We start from the raw sequence: 20,217 nt of genomic DNA on the forward strand, positions 1-20,217 counted from the left end.
AGACTGGGGGAAATTGGTCCCTGGTAGGTAGGCCTGTTTCTCATCTGTCAGGTGAACTGGCCACACACGGGTGTGTAAACATATGCAATGTGACAGGAAGTCATTTAAATGAAGCCACACATTGGTTTAACCTTCCTCACCCAGTTTGTCATTATCTCTCTTTGTCTGAGTCAGCTTGATGTCTTTTGGCTGCAATGTTTATCGCAAATGAAATATTTAGTAGCTGAAGACCCGAGTGTGTACATAGTGCGCATTTCCACGTCATCCATGAACAAGCAATCACAGATGTGTACACATCTTGTTTCACGCAGACAACTTGAGGCTATTTTTAGCTTAATTGCGTGAATGCATCTATCATTTTGTATTTTATTTATTTTATTTAATATATATATTTTTTAAATTATTTTAATTTTTTTAATTATTTTCATTTTATTATTTTATTTATTTAATTTTGTTAAATATTTTGATTTTATTTTATTTATTCCTGTTCCCATTTTTTTTTTAACAAACAAAATATTAAACTAACTTTACCATCGATTCAAGTCGACACAAAATCAAAGTAACACATAGCTAACACAAATACAACGCTACAGATGGTGCAAGTGAAGCGAGACGAGTTAACGCTAAGCATTCTTGCAATCTTTAACACTTACTTTTAATGACAGCCATTGTTTCTCCTCCATATTTGCTTTAGCATATTCTCTCGCACAATTTATTTTCAGCATAGGCGTGAAAGCATTTGTGTGAAAATGAAAATATAAACAACACCTGAATTTTATGATCGGACCCGCAAAAAGTTGGAAAAGTTCTTCGGCCACATAACGAGAAATCAAACTGAATTAACCCGAGCAGCCTAGCACATTGCCCGGGGTAACGTTTGCCTAGTGGGATGTATTTTTAAAAACGTTGGGAGTCTTTTTGCTTCGTAGGATCCCCTGCGAATAGTGCTTACGTTTCCTGTGGTGCGCTGTCTGCCATCTCAAGTTGTTTTGGCCTCGTTGTTTGCGTATTTTTTTTATTTATTTTTTTTGCATGTGCTTCTCTGCGTGCCACCTGAAAGTAACCGCTTCCTGTTTGCTTTAGCGCACTTGAAAGATGTTGAATTTACTGTGATGGAGAAAGAGAAAAAAAAAATATATATATATACCTTGTGTTTCTAAAAATACTCAAATCCAGAAGTGTCGTTTTTTTTAATGTAGCACAAAAATTCAACTCTTAGGCTGAGAAGTAAATGAGTAATGTTCTCTGCTTCCAAAGTCATCTATAAGCAAAGTAATATGTGGAAAGGGCCTCAAGCGAAATTCTTAATCCCCGACTCTTGCAGGAAAGCGGCTTAAGTGCAGAATACAAGAGATGACGGGAAGATTCAGCACTATTGCTGGATGTTAACTTGAGAATCAACAAGGTACTTTTGATTGTGGGAATGCAAAGAGACAAGTAGATAGACAGGATGTCAATTTTTGTTGACAGTAAATTTTGACCAGCGCTTGCTAAATATGCTGTGTGAAAATTGAATTTTGACTTTTTTTTTTAGACTTTTATTTTTTGACCTTTTTAAACATTATTTTAGACTTTTTTTTAAATGTTTTTTTAGACTATTTTGGACTTTTTATTTATGGACCTTTTAGACATTATTTTAGACTTTTTAAAATACTTTTTTTAGACTATTTTTGACGTTTTCTTTAGCCTTTTTAGACTTTTTTTTAGAATATTTTTAGACTTTTATTTAGATTTTTTTTAGACTTTTTTTAGACTATTTTGGATTTTTTTCAGATTTCTTTATATTGTTTTTAGACTTTTATTTAGATTTTTTTAGACTTTTTATAGACTGTTTTTAGACTGTTTTTAGACTGTTTTTAGACTTTTATTTAGATTTTTAGATGCACCACCTGTTTGCTATTTTTGAATTGAGCACATGCTACATAAAAAAGGTAATAAAAGTCATGCTGGCCACTGCATGATGATTTCTTTTCTTTTTTTTTTTATCCTCTAGTGACTTTGGACTTTTATTTTTGGGCTGACTCCACAAAAGGCGCTAACCACCAGAGACTGTCCTGTCCGCTCTAATCCACCAAGTTCTAAATCTGCCCATATCCAAGAACAATGCACCCTGGAGAACCCGAGAGACGGGTTAGGGAATAGAGAGTAACTTGGCGCTGTGGAGAAAGTGAGATAAATCCTTTGTGAATATACAATATTGTTTTGTGGTGTTTTACTACTTTCTTTTCCATGTATATGAGAGGTGTAAATTGATTGGAGCCAGCTATTAAGTTTATAGGAACTTCCAACGAATGATGGAACGTATTGGTTAAGGTCACCTTGACGATGTCATTAGATATAGAAAAGGACAGGAATGCCTTTTAAAACTCGCAAGCTGCCAGGATCAAGGATGAAGTGCTCTGTCCCCCCCCCCCCCGCCCCCCCTCGCCCCCCCCCTCCCTTGGCTTCATCAAACAAGAAGCAAAGATAAAAATAGGTCCTAGTACTTCTGACAAGGAAAAATGTCCCGGGTTCAAATGAACCTCTGCCGACAGAGCCTCGCTGGAAGCGCTGTTGCTTGAGATAAGCTCTTATATCGTATGCATACATTGGTCATGGTTATTTGCCATTTACAGCGCTGGCCATGTCTTTCAGATTAAGGTGGATTTGAAGTTTGTGCGTTTGACTGTGTGTGTATGTTTCAATTTGATGTATATTTATTTGTGTGTCAGTGTGTGTATTTGTTTGTCTGTGTGTGTTTGTGTGTCTGTCTGTGTGTGAGTATCTGTGTGTGTCTTTATCTCTGTGTTAGTGTGTGTGTGTCTGTGTGTGTGTTGTCTTTGTCTGTCTGTCTGTGTCTGTCTGTGTGTGTTTGTGTGTGTGTCTTTGTCTGTCTGTGTGTGTTTGTGTGTCTTTGTCTGTCTGTGTGTGTGTCTGTCTGTGTGTGAGTGTGTGTGTGTCTGTGTGTGTCTTTATCTGTGTGTGTGTGTCTGAGTCTTTGTCTGTATGTGTTTGTGTCTGTGTCTGTCTGTGTGTGTGTGTTTGTGTGTGTCTGTCTTTGTCTGTGTGTGTCTGTGTGTATCTAAGGGTGCGTTTGTGTATCTGTGTGTGTATCTATGTGTATTTGTGCGTATCTGTATGTGTCTGTGTGTATCTAAGGGTGCGTTTGTGTATCTGTGCGTGTATCCATGTGTATTTGTGCGTATCTGTGTGTGTCTGTGTGTATCTAAGGGTGCGTTTGTGTATCTGTGTGTGTCTGTGCGTATCTGTGTGTGTCTGTGTGTATCTAAGGGTGCATTTGTGTATCTGTGTGTGTATCTAAGTGTATCTGTGTGTGTCTGTGTGTATCTAAGGGTGCGTTTGTGTATCTGTGTGTGTATCTATGTGTATTTGTGCGTATCTGTGTGTGTCAGTGTGTATCTAAGTGTGCGTTTGTGTATCTGTGTGTGTATCTATGTGTATTTGTACGTATCTGTGTGTATCTAAGGGTGCGTTTGTGTATCTGTGTGTGTCTGTGCGTATCTGTGTGTGTCTGTGTGTATCTAAGGGTGAGTTTGTGTATCTGTGTGTGTCTGTGTGTATCTAAGTGTGCGTTTGTGTATCTGTGTGCGTATCTGTGTGTGTCTGTGTGTACCTAAGGGTGCATTTGTGTACCTGTGTGTATCTTTGTGTGTCTGTGTGTATCTAAGGGTGCATTTGTGTATCTGTGTGTATCTACGTGTGTGTCTGTGTGTGACCAAGTGGTCGGGTTCATTTAAAATTTTCCAACTGGATCAATTCTATGCATCTCTGTGTAATGGCAAGTGGACCCAATAATTTTATCCATAAATAAAAAGCCAGTTTAGTTTGCATTGAGTGTAAATAAACCGCGCTGGAGTGTAGCCCCCCCCCCCCCCCCCCCCCCCCCCCCCGCATATCATCAAGTTATTTAGTAATGAACTCGACCGAGTGTGCGCCGGTCTCGGAGTGCCTCATTACTCCCAGTAGATCACAACTTTATTATGGGCCATCATGTCAGGGGGGGGAAAGTATGATACATGGTTCTAAAATAGTCAAGCGGAAAGCTGCATTAATTTGCTCCATTTTGTGTCCAATATAAGGAGCGAGAGGGCGTCCGCTCGCCTGCCTGCTTGTAAAAAGAAATGCCGTGGTGCCTGGATAAATTATTCAATTTTAATACTCCATTTTTTTTTCTTCAAGTACAACAAACCTTCTATTCGGCGACAGGTGTTGAGAGCGATGCCGCTTGAAAGCAAGAACGGGGTAATGTACTCGCCCGGGCCATTTTGGAGATACGCAATAGCTCTGAATAATGAAAATGGCTCCACTCAACAGATCCATTCAGTCCTTAAACAAGCCGAGCAGAGGAAAAGCCGAATAGCTGATTTGAATAGAAGACTAACTCGTGTTTGTGCGAGACATTTATGCCTTGATCAAATTAGAATAGGCGTCAATGTGATGCTGTTTTTTTTTTTTTGTGTGTTTTCTAAAGACTGTGGAAGTTCATTGTGGGTAATCTTTGCTTAAGCATGGCCCCTTTTTTTTTTGGCCCTTAAAAAGCATCAGCCCGTTTCCCCATAATGGCTCCATCGTGCTGCCAGCTCCCGTGGGAACACCGGCGGTAGCCTCGCTCCGCTTTAGTAAACTCGCCACCACCTCCCATTTTGTGGAAAGTATAGAGCGGTAGACGAGAAGAAAAGATATGTGTGTGTGTGTTACACACTATGATGAGCTGATGAGGGCTAGTTATTATGAAGAGCTTCTTATTCTCCCTGGTGGGAAAAGAACGTGCCGGTAGCAGACACTGATATTCATTAAAGTAATGAAATAGGACCTGTAGGGTAGCCCACCATCCGTGAAAAAAAAAAAAGAATTAATATATATATGTATATACTATATATATCCTCCTGAGACCCAGAAAAAAAATTGAATTGAATTTTTTTTTTACACCACATACCGTAGTTTCCGGACTATAAGGCGCACTGGACTATAAGGCGCACCTTCAATGAATGGCCCATTTTAAAACTATAAGGTGCACCATCATGTCAGATTTTTAATCCAAATCAAATCCTTCTCCATTTTATCTTTTTTATTTCAACTTGTGATGGATTTCATGACACAGTTTAAATTTAGGAATTTGGTCCATATATAAGGCGCACCGGACTATAAGGCGCACTGTCGGCTTTTGAGAAAATTCTAGGTTTTTAGGTGCGCCTTTTAGTCTGGAAAATACGGTAATTCCCAGGGGTGGAAAAAAAAAACATTACTACAGTAAAATATTAAATAAATGTATTTATATAAATGTCTTTTGACAGTCCAGTTCTACATTATTACGTTTGACAAGGTAAAATGTTAAGTGGAAATTTTGACTTTACTGCTCATGCCCTTCGGCTAGCTCTTTATTAAAAAATGGGTCAAGCACCTTGAGGCCTTTAGCGTCAACCTTCTAAACTCTCCTCATCCCATTCCTCCTCGTCGGGTACTTAAACACAAGATCCCAGGTCGGCCTAGCACTCTCCTTCCATCATCTCAGCTTTGGAGCCCTCACCTTCGGCCCGTGTCGTTCCCCAGCCTGGACCTGCAGTCTGCTATCCGAGGTTGATCTTTGCAGTGATTAATGGGAGAGGGAGGTGGAAAAACCCAGAGCCCCCCTCCCCACCCCCCTCGCAAATCTCTCGTCCCGTTGGGGGCTGAGGTCTGATGGGAGAGCGTCGGTATTTTCATCCCCTTTTTATTGCGGTTTCTGTTTACGTGAAATATTTATATAAAATATAAAATAGTTTATTTTAATTGTATTAATGATTTTTCTATTTTTATTTAAATTCTTTAATTTGAATTTATTTTTTACTTGGGAAAGATTGCATAGCCTACCTTTGCCTAATTTGATTTTTTTTTTTTTTTTTAAACATCGTTCGGGGGAAAAATGTTTTTACTTTCATTACGCCTCACATTGAAAAGATTCTACAGAGAGTCTTTAAATCATAATATCTTCCGGAGGGCTTTGTAAATGACAGATCTCGGTGGCCATTTTTTTTTTCCATGAGGTTGCCAGGGAAACGGGTTAAATCAAACGCGCCGATCTGCCCGCCGCTTGTCGACTGTAACGTGGTGAATATTAGAAGCTCTCCTAATGGTTTTGCAAACCTCTCGAAAAGGCGTGTGCCGCACAGTTTGTGCAAACAGCCATGCAATTGAACATGAACATAGATAAGTGTTAGGATTAGGAGGATAAGGATCACACTGATAGATAAAGACTTCCTAAAAGGAACACACAGAACTGCCTGAAATATTTACTCCTCTGGTTTCTAATGTGACTTTTTTTAAAATCATTTGTGCGCACCTTGAGACTCATCAGGCCTTTCGTTGTGTCAGTCCATGATTTTGTTTTAAAGGAGCCTGTGGGCTATGCTAGGCTTTAATTGGTGAGCTAGTACTTTGCTGTTGCTGGGGCCATTGATTTTTATTTGCATTGTTATTTGTTGATGGATACAAAGCCAGTGGCGTTCTATTGATCACGCTTGCCGAAGCAGGGTTGAGAACAAACTGGGCAGTGGGAAGTGCGTGTGGCTAATGTAAGAATTAGAAAAAAAAGAAAAGATCAATATTACAGTACTCCAAGCAAAATGGGGTATGTGATTTTTATGAATCCATGTATTTTTATTTCTTTTATTAATATTTATTTATTATTTATTTTGTATTTTTGTTCTCTGTGACGTTTAAAATTCAGGATTTTTTATTATTTATCATTTATTATTTATTTTGTATTTTTGTTCTTTGTGACATTTAAAATTCAGGATTTTTTTAATTTATTATTTATTTATCATTTATTCATTTTGTATTTTTGTTTTTTTTCTGCCTCTACTGAATTAAGTCTTTTGTTGCTGTTTTCAGATAATAGTGTCTAAACTCTACGTGATAAACTAACTCAATAGTAATGCCCGTAAAATCATAAATATTTTACACATATTCCAGCCTGTGACTGAAATAATTCTTCATTCTCTCATTTTTTATTTACACCTCAGCTAGTTTGTAGCTGGAATGCCTCGGAAGAATTGTTTGCTCTTAATCTACTTTATGCAAATGTTCCAGTCATGAAGGTCAGTCGTGATATCCGCCGAAGGTCACGCCACGCTAACGCAGCCGTGTTTACTTCTACTTTGCGTCGCCTCAATTTGGATCAATCCACGAGCGGAGATTAGCGTTGTTTAACAAGGTTATGTTGGTTGACTTTGGCACATCTTGCTAGCTTCCCTTTTCACAATAAAGACTGCTAGAATGATCCCTTTCAATCCCCGATGGCTTCCCACCAATGACAATAATGCTAAATGGGTTAGCAGTGGTGATTATTGGCATTGTTGCTAGTCTACGATGTCTGGGTGCTTGAAATCAATAGTCGGCACAATGCAGAAAATCTTGGCTACCGATGAGTCAGGATGGGATAGAAGAAGGATCACAGTGGGGAGGGGCTTGGAAAAAAAAAGACAGATGGATGGAGGTGTGACGGAGGGAAGTATTTCGACAGGGGATGAATTGTGTTTCAGGAGCGTGATGCTTAAAATATGCTTCCATCTTCCTGCCAGGGCAAAGAAAAAAAAATATGAATGGTTGGGGGTGAGGACGACTATAAATAGTTATTTCAGAATTGTGTGTGTGTGGGGGGGGGGAAACGAGGACAATGGTTTACACCAAACGAACCATCTGGGTGGGGTAAGAAAACCAAATTTTGTGGTTTGAGGTTATTGAGCCCAAAAATTATTTACATAAATCATTTTTTGACTGAAATCATTTTAAAATCAGATGAATATAATAAAAATTGCTAGAAACATCTCTATTTTTTTTTTTAAAAGGGAATACAATTTGTAATTTTAATATTGACACAAAATTTGTCTTCCCGGGCCACTTAAACGGATTTAGCGGGCCGTATCTGGCCCCCGGGCGTCAGGTTTGACACCACTGATTTAATATTCTTCCTCATGTTGGTGTCTCTGAGGACACAAGAGGGGGCTGAAGTGCACTGCCACGTGTTTACCAACACACACTTACCTGCTTAATTAGCAAGCCCCAAGCCAAGTCCACAAGTTTACAGAAAGTCGAGACCGCCGGGAGTTGCAAAGACGCGGCGAGATCAGACGTGACAACAAACAGGCAGCCTTGACCTCCTTTTAAATTCACAACCTCCCTGGTTGTTCTCTAACATGTTCCCTATCTATTCATATTAAACACCTTCCAGATAGCGAAAGATGGATTGAAGTCGTCCCACTTGTCGTGCCGCCGCGGCAAAGGGAATTATTCATACTTGAGTCGAGCACATGTAGCGTAAGACTGTTTCAATTTGTCACTGACTTGCTAGTGTGTCACGAGATTTCACATTTTTGTGAAGGGATCAGATGATGTCACGTTAGCAACCTAGCCGTTTCTCCCAATTTTATTTATTTTATTTGTATTATTATTTAATCTGTTTATTTATTTATTTATTTTTATTTATTTTATTTGTATTATTTATTCTTTTTTTTTTATTGACCTTATGTGAAGTTGTAGAAGAACTGAGAAAAGGATTAGAAAGTCTGCCTGGCTAAGCTGCGAGAAAAGTCACAGCCAGTGAAATGTGCAATTTAGCATGAAGACAATTTCATACTTTCAGTTCCATTTTGGAGCCGGCAGCCATTGCTGAAAGCATCGCATTCTGTTTTGTCATGTGTTCTCAGGAACAAATTGTCACCGGGAACTCGTCTGTCGGATTGATTGTCGGAGTTTTTTTTTTTTTTTTTACGATCACATCTTGTACCCATTGCACGTGTTGTTTCTCTCTCTTCGAGGGTTTGTCTGAGTTCAAATCCCTCGGCTGTGACTCTTTATTTGGGGCAGAAAACTCGGATTCTACTTCCTCTTGGCTTGTAGTTCCACTTCATGGACATCTTTCGCCCTGCAAAACTCTTCACAAGTCTTTCCAGCGAGGCTGTTTAAAAAAAAAAAAAAAAAAGTGGTTACTTGGGAACACTTCTATCCAAAAAGAGTATATAGATCAAAACAAGTCAAACACCATATTTATTGCTCTAGATTTGCTTTAACTACAGTGACAACCCCGAAGCAAAAAACAAAATCCTTGCAATGATAAAAAAAAAAGGGTCATTGCAAGAGTTGTCCACAAGGAGCATAAAAGCACATCATTTGATGATCTGAGAAGAAGCTTGACACTCAGTCATTGTTTGCTGCTCTGGCCACAGGGCCTTCACACGCTGCTGAGCTCGCTGAATGGACAATTGAACATGGTGCTCGCTTGTCCTCACACATCACACTCAAACGTACACGAGGCCACTGAGATCACCCGGGCGAAGGGCACAAGACCGTGTGCGAATGCTGAGACACGACCGTTTTGTAATTATCGTATTTTCCCGACTCCCTTTCAACCCAGCGGCTTTTTGTCTGCTGCGACTTATCTATGGATTTCTCATGATGTCATTGTAGGATTCTTCTCTTATATATTTTATTAGTATATATTTGATGCGGCTTATATACGGGTGCGGCTTATAGTCAAGAAATGATGGTATATGGAAAAAAACATGAAATTTTTCCGAAATGCTCATCCTGAATATTGATCACCTGCGGCTTATATACGGGTGCGGCTTATAGTCAAGAAATGACGGTATATGGAAAAACTATGGAATTTTTTTCCTAAATGCTCATCCTGAATATTGATCATCTGCGGCTTATATGTGGGTGCGGCTTATAGTCAAGAAATGACGGTATATGGAAAAAACCATGGAATTTTTCCTAAATGCTCATCCTGAATATTGATCACCTGCAGCTTATATACAGGTGTGACTTATAGTCAAGAAATGACGGTATATGGAAAAAAACATGGAATTTTTCCTAAATGCTCATCCTGAATATTGATCACCTGCCGCGATATAATCTTTAGGTTGCAAGTGACATTTGCAGCAAAATGGCGTCCCAGGACAGGACAGGATGCCCAGATAGTATCAGCCTTGCATCTATTCCCGACCACAGAGTATCTGTGCTGTCAAAAGGATAACAACTCTAGGAAGGTCACGCTTTATAATGTTACCTGTCAGCCAGCCAATACGCCATTGCCCCGGAAGAAATTTAATTAACTTGAAACGACAGCGGAGAGAGAGAGAAAGAGGGGCGACATTAAAGCGATTGAACAATAACCAGCTTTTAATCCTGTCCTGGCAAAAGAAAAGACGGGCAAAAAAGAAATAATCTCCATCGAGCCGCCGTGACTTTGACGGAGGTGGAATTCTTTTTAACGTGATATGTGGTGTAATTAGCAATGTGTGTGTGTTTACAAGATAAATAAACCACCCTCGCTTGCCTTGATGTTTAAAGGAGTCGTGGTTAAAGAGGCTGGTTGAGTCAACGATTTTTCATCGCTGTCAAAGAAAATGAAAAAAATAGTCATTTAAAATAAAAATACATCTTTACCATATCGCCTTTTGTTCTTCAACAGTAATGTCTTTTTTTTTTTTATATCCAAGTCTCTGTATTCGTCTAAACACAACAATCAGGGTTTTATCTTCCTCTCCCGGTTGGCCTTCCTCTTCTAAAATATTCCCTCTGAAGCACTTATTCTAATTAGCGATCATTCAGGCCTTGGACTAATTAGTCCAAATGTTTTTGTTTCGTCTAATCTAAAACAATAACGCCAATGCGAGAATGCTCATGTGAGAGTTCAACGAGCGATGCTCGAGCTCATTTAGTTTGACATGCACGGTTTGTTTTGATCTGCCTATTGCGCTTTTGTTCAAACGCTACTCCACAAAACAAAGAAAAAGCTTCAGTATTTCTTCTGAAAGCAGTTTTGACGAGAAGAAAAAAATGCAAAATACTACCCCGGCCTGATAAGACGTTCATAATGTCCTTATACTTTGGTCGCAAAGTTATTTCATCATGCATTAAAGTATAAAAAAATATATAAAATATTAAAAAGTATCAATAAAAAGTGTAATATAAAAATATAACGGTCATACATTATGATAAAACATTTTGCAATTGGCCGCATTTGCATAAAAGTATGTAAAAAGTATAAAAAAAATCAAATATAATCCATAAAATATAAAATTTCATCATGCATTAAAGTATAAAAAAAATACACAAAATATTAAAAAGTATCAATAAAAAGTGTAATATAAAAATATACAATTTAGTGGTCATGATAAAACATTTTGCAATTGGCCGCAACTCCATTTGCATAAAAGTATCAAAAAATATAATCCATAAAATATAAAAAATATAAATAAAAAGTATAATATAAAAAGTAGCAAATCTAGTGTACATTACGATATTACATTTTATCAACTGTAGTGCAAAAAATTAATTCTCAGTGAGTTGCCATACCTGCCAATATAAGATATTCCTTCCAATAGTTATTAATTGTATTGTGCACAGTTATTAAAATATTTTTTATTGTGTTTCACACGGACGGCATTGTGGTATATGCCAACAATGCACCGCAGTCCTTCCCACACACACACACACAAACACACACCCACATTATTGTCTGGCAGCGGCTGCCTATGTGCAAATGAATTTCATATTACAGTAGGTCACTGAATTCATTTCAGGAAAGGCAATTGGTATAATCTCTCAAGGGACTTGTTGTGAGTAGTGGGCCACATTTACTGTGTTAGCCTTCCACCCCGCTGTTGATTAAGAAATACATCTCGCCGCTATCAAACCATCAACTCCACCCCATTCGTCCACATCATCCAGCTTTCGTCAATTTTGTGAGCGAGAACCGCCTCTGAGAACGGACCAAGCATTTATTTTTGATTTTTTTTTAGGTGAACTGGAACAATGAGAAAGTTGAACCTTGACGTGAAGGCCATATAAAAGATATGAGCTTCGGTGAATTAGATTTTGAAAGTCAATAGTGCAATTTTGTGCTGGGGTTTACCAAACTTTGCAAAAAAAGCAATTCTGCCATGAGCTATTTTAAGAATAAAACATTCAAGAAGAAAAATATGCATCACCAACCTAAACATTGGGTACTAAATGGACCTGCTCTCTCAATGACCTTGCATGACCCCCCCCCCGCCCTCCCCCAAAGTGGTCTCTCCCACACCTTGTCGCCATTGTTGCTGATCTTATCGTTCAGCCTATCACAGGACTAATGACCCCAACAATCGGTGCTGACCTGTCAGGGGAAGTGCATCTGCCAAAGAGAAGGGAGGAGAGTCCATTAAAAGATTAATGCAAGGAAGTGGGCAATGTCCTCGCGGACCTGTGGAGCTCTAAAGCAGTAACCGGGCGGATTTGATTTATCGTCAGCCCCTCCCTCCTCCCGTGCTTTAAAAGGCAAAGAAGGATGAGTCGAATCTCGCAGCAACGCGGAAACAAACAAAACGCAATACAAAAATCAATGGTGTTAAAATGTTCAGTTTTGGAACAAAGTCTGCGTAAAAAAAAAACTATTTCAGATGTTTGTCTCATAAATATTCATGCTCTTTGATTGGGTCCGGTTAAGCAGATAATCTTTTAATCTATGAAGGTCCTTTCTGATTATCCGATGTGAATTCTAGTCACACTTTTGGTGCGGCCAGCGGATTTTCCGCCACACTTTGAGGAACAATGATTGTGTGAGCGGAGATTTGTTGGATGGCTTATAATGGCCCTTCCTACCATTTACTGTGCGTGCACCATTAGCCCGTGATGACTTTGCACTTGATGACTGAGATTAACAAGGTAGTTAGGTGTTGGGGGGGAAATACAAAGTACACCTGGGCACAAACAATTAGAGTGTTACTAAATCAGCAAGATCACGCAATTAAAGTCATCAATCTGCTTGGATATATGGCAGGGGTGTCAAAGTGTCAGCGCTTTAAATATAGCATAGGCTACGCAACAAATGCTAACTAGTTTTGAAATCAGAGATGAGTAAAGACTGTTCAAATATTTTAAAAAGGATGAATGGTATTAAATTAAATTAGGACAATTTGTAATTTTAGAATTGACATAAGTCGATACAAAATGAGGTGGTGGACCGTTTCCGGCCCCCGAGCCTCGATTTTGACACCAATGATATCTGGCTTTGGAAAATACGTTGTAGTTTGCCATAAAATCATTCTGTAATATAAAACCAATATTTTCAATTGACTTTTATTTGGCCAGCTTAAGGATACATTCTTGCGGTTGGATAGAAATGGACGAAATGAAGAAAAGACAAATGGCCGGGTCAAGGATTGTGCCATAACGGAGTGTGATCCAAAGCACTAAAAGCCTTAACAGGATTGTTCGGTAAGATACCTCCAGCTCACTTGGCTCATCTTAATGATTGCTTGGCAAGATATTTTAGATGCAGTAATTAAATTGCTTGGTACAGTTCTGTAATCGATATGAGCCCGGGTGACATCAAGTACATATGAGGACGTAAATCTGGACCTGCTTCCTTGCGGGGATGGAAAGCAATTGGAGTTATGTAAATAATCACATTTCAAGGTGAAGGCTTATCTTGGGGTTAAGGTAAAGTCGCTAGAAGTCTCCGGGATTTCAGTAACGTCCTCAAAATTTTTGTTTGTGTGAAGCTGGCGGGATGGCGAATAGAGCGCCGGTAAAAAATCGCAAGGTAAATTTTTATGATGACAGATGAGATGCTTTATTGGAATCTTTCGCCTGGAGATGCCATTACGGGACACGGCTACTTTAAATGTGGGCTAGCTATCGACTTAACCTCGCATCGGGCGTCGGCGGCGCCTCATTATGCCCGGAATAAATCGGGCATTTTGGCTCGCGGCACTCCAGCGCACGGCGGCTGCTGTAATGGACGGCGTGGAATCCATTTGTTCTCCCCTCTTCTGTCCTGATCCCACTTCTCAACCTCCATTAACTTTCAACATTTTTCATTTCTTTCTCTGAGCCCCTGCTAGCCTTTGGTCCTCTTGCCATCTTTGTTTCTGTCCTTTTTTTTGCCGCTGTGGGGTTCCACTTGATCTTCTGTCCTTCAGCCCAAAACAAGTGGCAGATAAAATACAAACGTCACTTCTTTGATTTGCTAAAGCTTCTCCAAATTGGATTGGAGCTCAAATATATTATTAGCCAGGAGGAATAATTCAATGCCTGTTGCTGTCATGTGACCAGCTCAGTAATTGGTCCTTGAGGCTTTTACCTGGCGCCATCAAATCTTCTTTTCTTTGGACCTTGTTGGCCATTTAGAGCTCATTAGTTTCTAAAATAATTGAACTGTCAAGAAACTGAGAGAGACATTTTTTTTTTTGTCTGATTCCATGCCGGGCTCAGTGGATCGAAGATGTTTTTAGCTTCAAAGATAACAGACGCTATAATGAATTCCATGTTTTTTTGTTTAAAAAAAAAAACTGTGTTTCCGATTCCATTGTTTTTAATCTTCTCTAATTAATTTGAAGAGCAAAAATTATGAAATTGTCGAGAGGAGCGTTGTCTGAAGTTTTATGTGAATCCAGCGCTTGTGTTTGAACAGCACTGTTCAATAGTTAAGGACTTTTATGAGTCACTCACCCATTCAGAGCATATGGATGATCTTTTTCAAAGGCTTGTGAAAAATCTCTTTAGCAAATTTTTGTTTGGCCAGCTCCCTTTCATTTTTGAAGCGATAGAACATTTAATGTTCAAATCTAGCCGCAGTGCTGTGATGCACAACGGGGGGGAAACTACATATTGTATGTTCGCAATTTTTTTTTCTCCTTGTCTTCAAACCTTATTGTGTTGACTTCATGTAGAGGTTTTTTTAATTTAATTTTAATTTCCTGATAAATGCTTAGATGAAAGTGGAATTCCACAAGTAGTAATTCCAACGGAGGCTTATATTGAAAAGAGCCTGATGACATGGAAGACTAAATAAATAATACATCAAAGATTTATTTTTCACTTTCCAAACAGTGAATAAATTAATCATTAGATGGAGAGGGAGAATTCAGGGGATATTGAAATGTTGTGCTTGCGAGATTCTTGGTTTTCTATCTTGGGAAATCAAGTCAAAAATCATGACGGAAATATTTTACTCTATTTTATAAGCACTGGAAATAATAATAATTGAAAATAATAATTGAAAATAATACTAATAATTTAAATTAATAATAATAATAATTGAAAATAATGAGAGAAAAAACTAATTGAAAATAATAATAATTTAAAATAATGAGAAAAAAAATAGGTCTACAGACAAAGCAATGGACTTAGCAATTCCAAAATAATAATTGAAAATAATAATAATAATTGAAAATAATGAGAAAAAAATAACAATAGGTCTACAGACAAAGCAATGGATTTAGCAATTCCTAAAAAAAAAAGTGTGTCAACGTTGAAATATGGCCTACAACATGAGCATCCCCAAAGAGTAAATTGAGTTCCTAATAGAACCACAAAGGGATGACATCCCACCACTATAATCATACATGGGCGATGAAGCATCCAATCATCCATAACATTTTATAACTCAATGTGTTTACTGCATTCAAAGCAGATGAAATTCAAGGTCCCATCCATGTGGGACTTGCAAGATGACTCATACAAACGTGGGGAGTGACGTTATTATATTGACGCCTTCGAAACCTTCTATATTTTCTTTATGATCTTTTTTTGTGTGTGTCTAGAAATCTATTGTCAGCCAAAGGAAGAATGTTTACACTGACAATCTGCCAGTATGAGAATAAACATTCAGGTGCGAATAGCAAGTGCCGAAGCCCCTTATGGCATGTATGCAGCGGAACGGTTGCCAAGGCGACGTTATCACCTATTATCCTTCACTGGATGCAACAAATCTAGTCTCGGTGTTGTTTTTATAGAAATGGAGGTGACAGAGTGGTGGCGCGGAGAATACTTTATTGATCAGCACAAGACCCGATTTGTCCCGTGTTTGTTCTCCGCTAGCAGTTGCACACACCTTTCAAGTGTGTGTGTGTGTGTGTGTGTGCTACTTTCTTGTTCGATTGTGGTTTATGGCAGCTGTCATTGGTATGCGGAGGTGTACGTACCACAACAAGAAGCTGAGCCCAAAGAGTCCCCCTAGGAAGGATGAGTTGCTGAGCTGGGTGTCAAAGGTTGCTTTCTGGGTGTAGAACAGTTCGAGAAGAAATTCACAATGGAATGGAAATAAGAAAGTGTGTTTGTGCAAGTCATCTTGTTCTTGTTGTCAGGATGAGTTTAGCATCTAAATAATGACTACTGTTTGTATATTTACAAAGTAAAAGCAATTCAAGAAAGTATTTTGTTCTGCTTCCCTTTTCGCTGTAATTCCACAGTTGGCCACTAGATGGCCCACATTTAGTTTGACACTAAACTTGATTAAAGTGTATTTTGTGCAAGTCATCTCGTTCTTGTTGTCGGGATGAGTTTAGCATCTAAATAATGACTATTGTTTGTATATTCACAAAGTAAAAGCAATTCAAGAATTCAAGAAAGTATTTTGTTCTGCTTCCCTTTCCGCTGTAATTCCACAGTTGGCCACTAGATGGCCCACATTTAGTTTGACACTAAACTTGATTAAAGTGTATTTTGTGCAAGTCATCTTGTTCTTGTTGTCGGGATGACTTTAGCATCTAATTCAAGAATTCAAGAAAGTATTTTGTTCTGCTTCCCTTTTCGCTGTAATTCCACAGTTGGCCACTAGATGGCTCACATTTAGTTTGACACTAAATTTGATTAAAGACAGGAAGAACAGTATTTTTGGGCTCACTCTAGTTTTGACTCTTCAACTGGGCATTTGATTCCCCCTTGTAGAACAATTGTTTATATATAAATAAAAAAATTAAAATTAATTAAATAAATAAATAAATACATAAATAAATATGTAAATAAATACATAAATAAATAAATACATAAAAATAAATTTCCCGCTTCCATGAAAAAAAACAAAAACAAGTCAGGGTTTTGAAGAAGGCAGAATATAATTTCAAAAAATATATTGGTATGACTCGTAGCACTGTACGGCGCAGATATCTCCATCCCGCCCACACACCTTGGTGGCAGGCCGAGGGTTTACCTTTGCAGATTGCGCCACACTATATGATGCAGTTGGCTGGAAACGGAGCTTTAGTTGCATCAATTTGCGTTAAGCTGACAAATGCTCACAGCCACGCAGGCGGTTAAGCCACCGTGGGCCGACATTGTTAGAGGCTGCTGTGAGTTATTTGTGCAATCCGTTTGTGACTCCGTGTCTTGGGCTCACTAAACCCTCGCGTTGGTCAAACAAACACAAAACGCTTGTGCACTACCTGCTGATGATTTGCAATACAGGTGTCCGACACACGAGGTAATGCTGGGCGAATTAGGTAGCCATTGCTACTACGTTGACGAGTTGATAAAAAGCTGCAAAAAAACAACACTTGTGATATTTAGGCCGGCAGGCTGCAGCGAAATGTCAACGGGAGGAAATATTATGTTTTCTGAAACTGCTAATTTTTCTACTTGGCAAATTTGGAATAATCTGTCCAACTCAATAATAATTATCTTCACACTACTCTGGTTGTCTGGTTTGGAAACATTTTTTTTTTCATGCCAAAAAAAGCTTGTCATGTTTAGACAGCATTAGGTTCTTTTTTTTTTTTTTTTTTTTTTTTGGGGTGTGGGGGGGGGTCACTCACATTGAAGAGCAGGGGTGGAGCAACATGGTTCCCACTATTGGCCACGCCCCCAATGGAACAAATCTCAGTCCAAACCATTTAAAATTGTTACGAATTAAAGGATTTTTTTTTGTCATTGTGCTTCTTAGATATTTTTAAATTTCTCATGATTAGTATTTTTATATTGGATTTATTGTCCCATTTCATGGTTGGTTCAATCCTGCCTTTCTTTTCCCGACCAATCAGCTTGTGGCTTGATCAGGTGTGCCATCTTGTCCTGGTAATTAGTTAGTTGTGTTTGTTGCTGTAACTAGTCATGTAAAGATTTCCCTGGACTATCATGGTAAGTGTTTGTAAATCCTTTTGACTTTTTGTAGTTTGATTTTTAGCTCGGCATTGAACGGAACACAAAATAGATAAATGTATGACCTAAAAATGCATGCGTCAGCACAATCATGGGAGACACAGATTTTTTTTTTTTTTTTGGGCAAACTTTTGAAGCTGGGTTGGTGCAAAGGTTTATATATTCTCTCATTTTGCCTTTATATCTATAAACTCTTGGTCCAATGTGATACAAAGTGTCCAAAATGTCTTCTTTTTTTTTTTTAAATGGAAGCAAGATGGTTTTAAATGCACGCAAGCGCAGCCCTCCAAATAAAAGCCCCGCACTACTTGTCTTCCATGTCGGCTTCCGAGATGGCCTTCCCCTGTTAGAGGAGATATATGAGATGGAAGATACAAAGCCAAGGCTCTTAATAAAAATCATCCATTTTTGTCAGAGGCAGCCAGGGGAACATTTGCAGCAGCGTCAATAGACAGCTACTCCCCTTGCCTTCTCTCCCCCCCGCCACTTCTTCATCTCCATCTCATCTCTCCATCTTTCTGCCTTTCTTTCAGAGGATCCATCAGTAGGAAGAGAGCTTCTCTTAATTCATCACCAGCCTGATGTCATTGCCATACATTTTTTTCCACTATCAAGCGGCCCTGAAAGTCAGAAGGTAAGGGCCCCGTTTTTCATTTCTCATTTTCACCCCTCGTGAGTATTTCGGGCCATTTTTTTTGGACACTTTTCTTTCTTCAATGAAGAAAAATATTTTCAAATGTTCTGGTTTTACTGTGCTGTGACTCATTGGTTGTGTATGTTGAGGAGTCAGTCTTGTGAGTAGCAAGGGAGGGGAGGGGGGGGTAAATGTGATGAGGGGAAAAAAAAGCGTAAACACATCAGTCATAGTGGTGTTGCGGAGGTTGCTGATACACTCCTGTAGGTGGGATTGTCATGCCCGGGGAGAATGGTGGGACTCCTCTCCAGGAGAGCATGAAACAGGATTACCAGCACATCAGCAAACATGCAAACCATCTGGCTTTATTTTGGGACAACTAAAGACTCGGCTTTGTTTGTTTTTTGCCATGAACTTTATCTCCACTGCCACAGCAGCGTATGTCAAAATATTACATGTAGTAGAAATCTGTGATAAAGCAAAAGCTAGTATATAATATATATTTTAATTTTTTTTAAATATACTAATGTATAATTTAAATAATTTATAAATATATAAATATATATATTTATATAAATAAATAATATATTCATATAAATATATTTATATTTTACATTTTTATATTTAAAAAAAACATTTCTTTTTAAAGTGCTAATAAATAATTTATAAATATTTAAATATATAAATATATATATAATATATTTATATGAATAATATATTCATATAAATATATTATTTATATTTTACATTTTTATATTAAAAAAAGAAGAAAAAAAAATCTTTTTACAGCACTAATAAAACTCATTTACACCTCAAGATAATTGAACAGTGTGATTTCACCTCGGCGTATTCATTTACACATGCCGGTTTTATCATGTCACATAAATTATCAGGCCATAAATTAAAATTCCTGATATTTTTTTATTGTTGTTTTCCCCCTCGAATTTCAGCACAGCGTAATCTGTTAGGCCTGTCAGATTTTTACCTAAAGTGTGCCAAGTCTCCTGACATTTGAGCACTTCCTGTCTTTAATTGGCACCAAATCTGTGAAATAAAACGATATGACGATCAGCGTCTGTGTCACCGATGCCTTTTCATCCCCCGCATGTTTTTAAATTAGCCTGTCTGCGAGGCAACAGAGATGTAAATTCACATGTGGGGAAGGGCTGTCCATCAAGAGAGAAGCAATTGGCAGGCCGAGGAAAAAAGCCTAGACATGTCTGGACGATAAGCAGTCAAATGTTCTTCTCCTGGGTCGTCTTTCAGGAAATGCGAATCATTTCCTACTCGCGTCTAGACGTTGCACTCTTCTTGACTTTAGTGCCAAAGGACGTGTTCCAGTCATATGTATGCAAATTAGCTCTACAAAGCAAAAAAAAAAGTTGGCCCATGAGCAGCGTCATTTTAAATGCTGTTATTTATTATGGAAAATGCTAGCGTAATGAAAAACACCAACTCCTGTGACGTGAACGCGCTAGCAGCACGCTAGCTCCATATTGATGAACATCTACATCCAATATGTTGCTCCATTGATTCTTCATTATCCCAATTCCCGGGATCATTTCAAAGTGGCGTAGGAGCAACGTGTACACAATTAATTTGCATTTCTATTACAACAGCCATTAAAAAGGACGCTGCACAACTGTTTATAATTAAAAAAGAAGTATTAGTATTGGCACCGTGTA

The 20,217-nt window shown here is 38.4% G+C and overlaps 1 long non-coding RNA gene across 1 annotated transcript in view; it reads left to right on the plus strand.

The window, feature by feature from the left end:
• The first annotated feature begins 18,474 nt into the window (after positions 1 to 18,474).
• LOC125992101 (uncharacterized) overlaps positions 18,475 to 20,217 on the plus strand; it is a 74,907-nt gene continuing 73,164 nt past the window's right edge. Inside the window, exon 1 of the long non-coding RNA XR_007489535.1 lies at positions 18,475 to 18,532. This is a non-coding gene — a long non-coding RNA (uncharacterized lncRNA). The remainder of the gene's footprint in view (positions 18,533 to 20,217) is intronic.

The sequence above is a fragment of the Syngnathus scovelli genome, chromosome 22 (assembly GCF_024217435.2).
Source record: "Syngnathus scovelli strain Florida chromosome 22, RoL_Ssco_1.2, whole genome shotgun sequence".
NCBI classification, from domain to species: domain Eukaryota; kingdom Metazoa; phylum Chordata; class Actinopteri; order Syngnathiformes; family Syngnathidae; genus Syngnathus; species Syngnathus scovelli.